This window comes from Thamnophis elegans, chromosome 14, assembly GCF_009769535.1.
Source record: "Thamnophis elegans isolate rThaEle1 chromosome 14, rThaEle1.pri, whole genome shotgun sequence".
Classification (NCBI taxonomy): domain Eukaryota; kingdom Metazoa; phylum Chordata; class Lepidosauria; order Squamata; family Colubridae; genus Thamnophis; species Thamnophis elegans.
This window is the reverse complement of record NC_045554.1, coordinates 43,423,805-43,434,485: the sequence shown is the minus strand read 5'-3', so window position 1 is coordinate 43,434,485 and position 10,681 is coordinate 43,423,805. Positions and strand designations below refer to the sequence as shown.

The 10,681-nt window shown below is 41.1% G+C and overlaps 1 long non-coding RNA gene across 1 annotated transcript; it reads left to right on the top strand.

The window, feature by feature from the left end:
- The first annotated feature begins 1,410 nt into the window (after positions 1–1,410).
- LOC116518093 lies at positions 1,411–3,016 on the top strand. The gene is made up of 2 exons (XR_004256502.1): positions 1,411–1,618; positions 2,744–3,016. It is a non-coding gene; the product is annotated as an uncharacterized LOC116518093 (long non-coding RNA).
- Positions 3,017–10,681: the final 7,665 nt, after the last annotated feature.

Sequence of the window (10,681 nt, the reverse complement as noted above, 5' to 3'; positions counted from 1 at the left end):
CCTGAAGATTCAGTAAAGTTTTGCACACGCTGCAATTGTAGAAGAAGGACTGGTACAGCCAGGAGGTAGGGATGAAAAGAGGGATTAGTCTAGAATTCCTAAGTAGCCACAAATGAACTAAACCCAAACACCTCTTGATTGCTGTTGGATCTGATCTGGTTCTAACCAGGTATCGATCATTAGTTGACAAGATTCCTGTGCATAGGCATGAGTAGCAGGTTAAATTAAATTAAGTAAGAACATTAATTAAATTAAATTAAATGACTTTGATTGGACCTTGAACCTGGACTTTCAAGTCTGAGAGTTATGCAGTCTTTGCATCCAGTCGTAAAAGCAAATCGAATCAACTCTTTGAATCAATGTATACATTTCAATAGGGAACGCAGTGGCTAAGACGCTGAGCTTGTTGATCAAAAAGGTTGCCTGTTCGGCGGTTTGAATCCCTAGCACCGTATAACGGAATGAGCTCCTGTTACTTGTCCCAGCTTCTGCCAACCTAGCAGTTTGAAAGCACGTAAAAAAATGCAAGTAGAAAAATAGGGACCACCTTTGGTGGGAAGGTAAGAGCGTTCTGTGCACCTTCGGCCTTTAGTCATGCCATCCACCTGAACAGGTCAGAACCGGCTGAATGCCATCTCTGACCTTATCAAGAGAAATCATGATACTATCATGCCCCAGGAAGGAAAATCTTGCAATTCCTGTAGCCCAAAACATCTCAATGAGATGAGAAGTTTCTCTTACCCCGATCCCAGGGATGATCCAACCCCTATCAGTTCTTAGAGAGATGTTTCTATCAGAAGTTTGACACTGAAGGCACCTCCAAAACAGATCCTGCACTCTCTCTCAACGCCTTGAAAAACATGGGTGTTTGTTTGCTCTTCTAACCAAAAATAAACAAAATCAGGTGCTTGCTGTTCCTTTTGGAAAAAACACAGAGAGAGAGAGAAAGAGAGAGAGAGAGAGAGAGAGAGAGAGAGAGAGAGAGAGAGATATGCATGATATGTAATGATAACGGGGTGACTTCTACAGTGCCGAGGAAAATTACAGTCATCGTTTGTGTGGGACAGGAACAAACACCTCTTAATTGTACTTCATTACCACGTACCTTGTATGGCACAGTTGTATATATTAATTATAAAAAAAAATAATGTTGCAGAGGGGAGAAGCTTTACAATGCCTTCCCCCTTCCCGTTTTGGCTGTCGCCAGCAGGATAGGAGAACAATATCAGCTGTCATCGACTGAAGGAGCTTTCAAAGACAAAATCATAAAGAATGAAAGGCTATTATGAGCTAACAGGGGGGGAGGGGGTGCTTTGATTGGAACAGATTTTCTCCTATTAATGTTTAATGTTATCTGTTCTTTTGTTTATTCCTCTCTTTTTCTACCTCTGATTCTTTCCTTGGGATTGTTTTCCGTGAGTTCTCTGCCTTTTGATTACTATATCATATGGCATACAGATTAGGAAGCTAATTATTAATGGGGGGAGGTTGAGGGGGTAGATTTCTGAGGGTGGGGAGGACGCAGAAGGAAGCAGACACAGTGACAGCCCTCCAGAACTTAGAGGCATCCTCGGAGTGGAGGAAAGAAGATTCATCCCATTGGTAAAACTGGAGCGAGGTTAGTAGGTGATCAAGCAGGCTTCCTTAACTTGGATCTTCTCCAGCTTCCTTGGGGACAAAGCTAGAACTTCTCCTGGTCTTCAGTTGAGTCCACGGTGTCCACCATTGGTCATGCAAGGACCAAAATAAAAGAGGTTGTTGTCATCTGCTCTTCGTAGTCAAGTATTGCTCAAGGTCTACCAAGCTTCTCACTCATCCATCCATGGTTGACTAGTGGACTATGTTATTTTTTCCCTTGAGGAAGAAGAAGATTTTTTTTTACTTCTCATCCAAGAAGCTTCATCAGTTCTGGATGGATGGTGGGGGAAGGGGCTGGAAGGATTAGTTCTGATGAACCATCCTACCAGAACTGATGAAGCTTCTTGGATGAGAAGGGAAACATCGTCTGCTTCTTCAAGGGAAAAACACAGTCTAGTTGACTTTTGAAAAAGCACCTTTGCGATTTAGCATTGTTCCTACAACTGTTGTCATTCTAGAGGTTCTTAGAAGAAGGACTTTACCAATAAGTAGAGTGTTACTAGAAACAATGTAAGGTCCCTTCCCCCACAAAAAATATAAGAAACCCACTAGCTTCTCCTTCTCCCCCTCCTCCTCCTCCTCCTCCTGCATTCTTAACTTGCAGAAAATAAAATGTTGACACTCAATTAAAGTTTGCTGAAAATAAAACAGTGAACCTGCCCCTTTTCATTCTGTGTAAAGAAAGAAAATTGAGCAAAGGCTTTCTCCGAAATTCTCAGAAATTGCATAGAAACATAATATAGTTAATATTAAATTTTAGAAGATGGTGCAATAGTTCAACTTTTTACATGATGTGTGCTGATGTGTCCTTAACGCCAGACATGTTTTGTTTATGATTAATGAATGACTCATCTTTTGAGCAATGTTTGATTCAATTCATGTTTCGGTATGAATTGAAGAGATCACAAGCTAGGGGCCTCAAAAAATAATCCTCATCCTTTGTATGTTTCCAAAAGTTTAAAAAGTTGATAAATCTGAATATGAGACTGATAACGCAGGAGTGAAGGAAGAGTAGTCATATTCCAATTTCGTAGCACAAATGTAAAAAACGTTGTAATCGCTTTTACAATTCTTACGAAATGAAAAATAAAATTGCATTTTCCAGGAACGTCTGTCCAGAGGCCAACTTCTTTGAACTGGAGCTGGAGAAAATACTTCTGCCAAATGAGGTCCCATTGACATCATCAAGGGAGGAAAGAAAAGTCATCACAAATTGTTCTTGGGATTGTTCTATCCTTCCAAATCTACTGTGTGTGATTGGATCAGTCTTCAGCTTCAAACATGAGCTATTTCATTCTCAGGTTTGTTCCAGAAAGGAAGAAAAGGGCTTGTAGCAAGATCTACCTCCAACTTTGTCAACTTTAAAACTTGTGGAGTTTGACCACAAAGAAGAAAGGGTCAACCTATTCTCCAAAATACCTGAAGGCAGGACAAGAAGCAATGAATGGAAACTGAATAAGAGAGAAGTAACCTAGAACTAAGGAGAAATTCCCTGTCAGTGAGAACTATTAACCAGTGGAAGGACTTACTTCCAGCAGTTGTGGGTTCGCCATCATTGGAAGTTTTTACAAAGAGATTGAACTGTGAGGGTTGTAAATTCAAGTACTGTGTTTGATGAGGGGTGAATCGTGGTTTTCCTTGGAGTATACCTTATGATTAAGAGAATAAACCTGAGGTAGATTCTAAGAAACACATTTTTATTGCAAAATAAATAACAAACAAACTTACTGGCTAATAACGACATTCTGGTAAAGTTCCTAGCCTACCGTATGTCTTAGAATATAAGCACAGCTGGCAAAACAAAAGAACACCGTGACATGGACAGCCATTTATCTGACATGGTATAAGGTTTCCTGCTTGAGCAGGGGCTTGGACTAGAAGACCTCCAAGGTTATCCTATTGGACTAGAAGACCCTCCAACTTGTCTTAAAGTGGCCAAGGTTGGACACTTTAGCTCCTTCCCAATGGCCATCTTCAGAGACTTTAGGAAGGGTGAACCCAGAAGCTTCTAGCTTGCTGGTGGGTTACTTCAGTGTAAACATCTGGCAGATTGTAATGTATTTCTTCTGGGATGGAAGAAATACAGGTGAACAATTTACACTCATTTCCACATGATCCATAGTAAACTGAAACCTACAAAGACTGAAAACGAATGGACTCAAATAACATTCAGATGCCACTTGGAGGAAAAATGCAAACCATTGGTAAGCCAAAAAAAGCTTCAAGTCAAAGTCAAACCAATTTTGTTGCATTTAAGTACAATGACAATAAAGATTATACTTAAAGAACCTTCAAATCACTTGGACATAGAAAATTTGGGACATATTCCCATTGAGAAACAAGCATCCCTTTCCGAAGGATATGTATAATTTGCATTTCAAGAGCTTGTATCTAAGAAAAGGATGGCCTCATAATACTGCATTCTATTCACTATGTGGTGGCGCAGTGGTTACAGTGCGGCATTGCAGGCTAACTCTGCCCACTGCCATGAGTTCTGACTAGCTCGTTGACTTAAAGTAGGCTTTAAATCATTCCAATGTTCATTTTGCTGTGAATTTGCGTAGAGAGGGCTGTAAAGCACTGTAAAGCGGTATATAACATACTGCTTCATAGTGCTTTACAGCCCTCTCTAAGCGGCTTACAGAGACAACATTTTGTCCCCAACAATCTGGGTTCTCATTTTATCAACCTCGGAAGGATGGAAGGCTGAGCCAACCTTGAGCCTGGTGGATTTGAACTGCCAAATATCAGGCAGCCGGCAGTCAGCAGAAGTAGCCTGCAGTACTGCACTCTAATCACTGCGCCACCAAGGCTCACATATACAAGCGTAAGTGTTATTGCTATAAAGTTATTTGAGTCCTAATTGGGACAAAACCAACTGTTTTACTTGTTTAAAAGATCCTATTGGAAAATAGGTAAAGGTTCCGCTCGCACATATGTCATTCCCGACTCTATGGGGCAGTGCTCATCTCTGTATCAAAGTTGAAAAGCCAGCTTTTCTGAAGATGTCTCTGTGGTCATGTAGCCGGCATGGCCAAATGCTGAAGGCGCATGGAACACTGTTACCTTCCCACCAAAGATGGTTCCTATTTTTCTACTTGCATTTTTATGTGCTTTCAAACTGCTAGGTTGGCAGAAGCTGGGACAAATAACGGGAGCTCACTCTTTTACGCGGTGCTAGGGATTTGAACCACCAAACTGCCGACCTTTCTGATCAACAAGCTCAGCGCCCCCTCCCCAAATGGTCTTCACAGTTCTAAGTTAAAAGGGAAGCCAACATAACGATCAAGGTGTAATTCTAAACTCATATGCCCCCTTCTTAAAAAGTGTAGCCATTCCAGTCTTATTAAAATAATATGTGTTTCAATCTCATAGAACAGATTGAAAAAGGTATGTCCCCTGGGGGAAAAACAATCCCAATTTTATTTGTTACCAAAGCATCATGTTCATTTTTCTGTGAATTTACCCTATGGGGGGACTGAGTCATTCATCTCTCACTGTTTGGGAACTGTGTGTACCAAAGTTGAGTTTACATTTCATTACTCTTTGCAACTTCTATGATTCAGGCTCAATTCACCTTCATATTTGTGTTGCAAAGTTCAGTGGTTTTTATGAAGAATAGTTTGTGTCATCAGTTCAAAAAAAAAATGGGGGTGGGGGGAGGGAGAGGGAGATATAAGTCTACAAATGATTAGTAAATCTAGCTTGCCCTTTGCCCTTCAGTTTGCTTAATATTGTGGTTTTATGTTTTTCCACAATTTGCTCAGAACTATTTGTCCTCTGGATTATTAATCTATAACTAAACATTGTCCTTGGGGCTCATTAAACAGAAGGAAGAAAATCAGCTCTATTATCTCGCTTTTCAAAATGTGCGTCAAATTATTAGTGCCTCCCGTTTGATGTTGGTTGCTGCAGAAACTTCATTTCGGAGAGGATTAATGGCCAAGGTATTTATGAAAAATCCACCCACAAGAACAGCTGGAAGAAAAAGTACAGAAGGCAGAAATAACAGAGACCGAAGAGTGAAATTGAATTAAAAATTAAATTAAAGTGCACCATTCTTTTTTTTTTTTTTTGAAATTCAAATGTGTGTAAAAACATTTATCCCATACATCAAGATGGAATTAAATAAACGAGACTCTCGTATCTTTCTGAGAAGGAGAACAAGCCATGCAAGAGAAATATTGACATATATCAGCATTGCAACATTTATATCAACCGAACTGATTTTAGTTACACTTTTGAACAAGTAACATGCATCTCTAGAAAGCAGGCATCACGTTTATTCAAAATTAGAAGGGACTGATGACAATGTTGCTTATTCAGGCAAATAATAAAAAAATCTCTGTGTTTTCATTATATTAATTATTGTTGTTGTTATTTGTTGTTGTTTTACAGTCAATCAGCCAGATGTTGAGACCAGATCTGACATTTTTATCCACCTATTAAATCCTTTCGAAAGACCTAAGAATGGCATATGTTGCTGTTTGCCAGTGTTAAAGGTATTAAAGGTATTACAATTAGACACACAACCATGTGAAATTACAGCTGGCAGTTTTCATAGCTGATGTTGACCTTCATATCCGTCAGATTCTTCCCAAGTATATAATTATTATGAGTTTACACTATTGGATGCATTTTTTTGAAAAAAATGCTTTACATAACTGCTGGTATATAAACAATGGCTTTCAGTTACACCGTGGCTGCGGGCAAAATGGTTCGATGCCCTCCTCCTATGATGGCAAATCTATGGCAAGTGTGCCCATGTGACCTGAAAGGTGCCCGTTCCTCTTTCTGGTTCTTTCTGGTTCTGCGCATGTGCCAATCAGCTGGCTTTTGTGCATGCAGCAGTGCCGGAAACTGGAAGAGCTGGTCTTCCGTTTTCTGGTGTGGGCATGCCTGCCTGCCAGCTGATTGGCACATGCGCAGCAGTAGCCAGAAGACTTGTGGGCTGGTGTGCCTGCATGCGCCAGAAACTGGAAGTGTAAACGCAATTTTTCTTCCAGGCGACCATAGTTTCTTTGACATGTCCCTCCTCTAGCTTATACTCCAACAAAAGTTCATTTTCCAGGGCGCGCATGCCCCCCTGGGCAGCTCCTCTTGCTGGTTGCAGCACAGATGAGCATACACAGTGCTCCCTTTTCAGCACTCGTGCCAAAAAACGTTCACCATCAATGCACTACTCCATCTTCAGAGGAACATTTGATTTTCCAAACTTCCCCTTTTTTTCATCTTGCTGGAACATCCAAGGGGGTCACCCAAGTTCCAGAAAATCTCCACCCACACTCATTTACAAAGTGGGGGTCCATATTTTCCCACTGTTCCGTCCCATTTCCCTTTTCTTTGGCGCCACAGCCGCTAATTAATAAATGAGTTTTATAAGTCAAGACTCTACCGACAGCAACAATCCCTGATCTTTTTTCATTTCTCCTCCTTTTCCCCCATCCCCCCTTTTCTTCCCCACCCCCATAAATCCTAACTTTCTTCTCCTCCCCCTCTGCCAGATTTCTGATCACCCCACCTGTGTGCAGAGAAAGTCTTTTATCTGGGTTTGTTAAGTAAATGATTATTGTAAGATGTGGAAGGGGGGAAAGACACATTCAATTAAAATAACCCTTTTGTCCAAGATACAGTTCTCTTTGTCTAAATTAAAACCTTTTGCAACAACTCTATCATCTATCTATCTATCTATCTATCTATCTATCTATCTATCTATCTATCTATCTATCTATCTATCATCTATCTATCTATCTCTATTTATCTCTTTTTATATAGATATATAGATATTCCAAAAACTTTCTGATGTCCATTCATCCTGCTTGCCAAACTGTAACCCCAGCACTAGAAGACTTTCAAACCAGTAGGGGCTCCTAGGCAGCCCAATTGTTTTGCTAATCAAGATTATTGCAGGCATTGTAACTTTGTAAATTTGTCAGCTTCCCATGAAATAGTTCTGTCAGTTTAGTTAGGTTGCCAGCTAATATTAACATATAAATGAAGTCTCTTTCATCCCATCCTCGACCCCTTCACAGTGCTCACCCCTTAATGCTTGCAAAAGAAAATATAAACACAACCAGGAGAAAGAGAGAGAGAGAGAGACAGAGACACAGAGGGACAGAGACAGAGACAGAGAGAGACAGAGAGACAGAGAGACAGAGAGAGAGAGAGAGAGAGAGAGAGACAGAGAGAGACAGAGAGAGAGAGAGAGAGACAGAGACAGAGACAGAGACAGAGAGACAGATAATAGGTTTAGCTCCTTTGTATGCTTAATTCAAATGATGTCTCTCTCTCTCTTTTTACAACTCTAACCTAGATCCTTGGAAATCCTGTAAACAGGGAAAAGTACAATACAAATAAATAAAAATAAAATAAAATTCTGCATTGGCCTCTGTCTCAAATGCTCTTGGACTCACAAGTAGTCAAGCTGGGGGCCTCTGTTGATAACAGCAGGAGATTGATTACAACTAAAATTGTACAAATGGGGAGATGAATGCAGGCCATAGACCCCCAGAGCAGTGCTGGTTGCAATATTTTATGATCAAGATCTTGGAAAAGAAGAAAAAAGAAAAAGAAGGTCAACCAATAACTATGCAGAGACGTATCTAATGGAGAATCCAGAGATCTTGGCTACAAACATTGGATATTGCGACTTTCATCACTTTTTCCCCCTAGATGCCTTCAAAATAATAATGAAAATGTGGGGTCCTTGATTGCTCTCTGGATTTGGTTCTTTTCTTGCAGACTTTTCCTGATCCAGCTGGGCAACATCATCACTGCACTGATGATGTTACCTAGCTGGGTCAAGAAATGTCTGCAAGAAAACAGCCAAGCTCAAAGGATCTCACTGTTCAACCCTGAGCTATAAATATTCTAGCAGAACTGAAAATAGCTTAGGTTCACAGCTGATCTCCAGCACCATCGTTCAAAGGACTCAATCCTTTGGCGCTCAGCCTTCCTTATGGTCCAACTTTCACAGCCATCCATTGCAACTGGGAAAACCATAGCCTTGACTAGACACACTTTTGTTGACAGGATGATGTCTCTGCTTTTTAGGATGCTGTCTAGATTTCCCACAGCTTTCCTCCCCAGGAGCAAGCGTCTTTTAATTTCTTGGATGCAGTCCAGAGATGGGTTTCAAAATTATTTTGAACCTACTCTGTGGGTGTGCCCTCCTTTGTGGGAGTGGCTTGTGACCTGGTGGGAGTGGCTTGCCAGCCATGTGTTTTCTTTCTCTTTCTTTCTTTCTTTCTTTCTTTCTTTCTCTCTCTCTCTCTCTCTCTCTCTCTCTCTCTCCTTCCTTTTGTCTCTCTGTCCCTTTCTCCTTTTTTTCTTTCATCTCTCTCTCACTTTTTCTTTCTTTATTTCTTTATTTCTTTCTTCCTTTCTTTCTCTTTCTCTCTCTGTGTGAGTCTGTCTGTCTGTCTGTCTGTCTGTGTCTCTCTCTCTCTGTGTGTGTGTGTGTGTGTGTGTGTGTGTGTGTGTGTGTGTGTCAGTGGTGGGTTTCAATAAATTTTGGAACCTCTTCTGTAGGTGTGGCCTGCTTTCCGGGTCCACTGGTGGAACCTCTTCTAACCGGTTCAGTAGATTTGACGAACCGGTTCTACCGAACCGGTGCGAACCGGTAGGAACCCAGCTCTGCTGCAGTTCCCACCTGCAGTGGTTATATACTGGTTCTACAAATAAAATACTGGTTATTTGATTGGAAATTAGCCCCTGAAATTTAGCTTTCCCCTCCCCCGTGCTTTTCTGTTGAACACTTACACTCCAGAAGTTCTATATGCCATTGTAAAATCCTAAGATTGCAAGTCTAAGTTTCATTCAATCACAATTGCGTCTTGCTTTCAAAGCCACAATCAGATTATTCCTTTGTACCAGGGTGTAACAATGCCCTGAAACATGAATGAAGCTTGGACAATGTGTTCTCTTGGTGAATTACATCAGTCTTTGTGCTTGTTAGGCTAACATGAAATATATATATATAGATAGAGATAGATATACTTCATGGAGAGAGAAGAAAATTGGACGGCAGTGAGTTTATTAACAAAAACTTGACTCGGGAAATGAGATAGGACTGACGGCAACAAAGCGATTTTAAACTTCTTTGGCGAACAGATTCATGGCTAAATTCTTATTTATTTATTATTTTGTCAAGCATTTATTAGGTAACAGATATGAGTATAAACACAATTATGAATACATGAAATGGATACAAATACAAGGGAACATTAGGACAAGGAGGGTAGGCACCAGTGGTGGGATTCAAATAATTTACCAACCGGTTCTCTGTCCTAATGACCAGGTGGGCAGGTGGGGCTTAGTGGTCATGTGATCATGTGGGCGTGGCCAACTCAACATTACTCAGGTCGATGGGCACTTCGCCTTAGCTGTTCCAATGTAATAAGGGTTAACCGGAGAGGCAGTTTCTGTAAGCAGGGCAATAAAGATGAGGCTAGAAACAGCACCAGAATGTTTCCTTCCTGCCTTCCTTACAGGATTAGCCCTGTAAAGTGGGGGAAAAACGAAGTTTTTTATCTACTACGCTTAGGTCAAACCGAAGGCGGCGTAGTTCTAAGTTGTCTAAGCCCAAAATTTCAAGCCTGGTGCTGTAAGGGATTCTGATGTGAGCAGTGGAGTGGAGGAATCTTCTCGTTAAATATCTCTGGTCTCGCTCAATTGTATTAATGTCCGATATGCAGTGCAGGTTCCAGACAGATGAGCTGTACTCGAGAATTGGTCTAGCAAAGGTTTTATATGCCCTAGTTTGCAACACAATATTACCAGAGAAGAGCCACGTGGTGGCTCAGTGGCTAAGACGCTGAGCTTGTCAATCAGAAAGGTTGGCTGTTTGGCTGTTCGAATTCCTAGCACCACATAACAGAGTGAGCTCCTGCTACTTGTCTCAGCTTCTGCCAACCGAGCAGTTCAAAAGCACGTAAAAATGTAAGTAGAAAAATGGAGACCACCTTTGGTGGGAAGGGAACAGCTTTCTGGTCATGCTGGCCACATGACCATGGAGGCATCTTCGGACAGCGCTGGCTCTTCA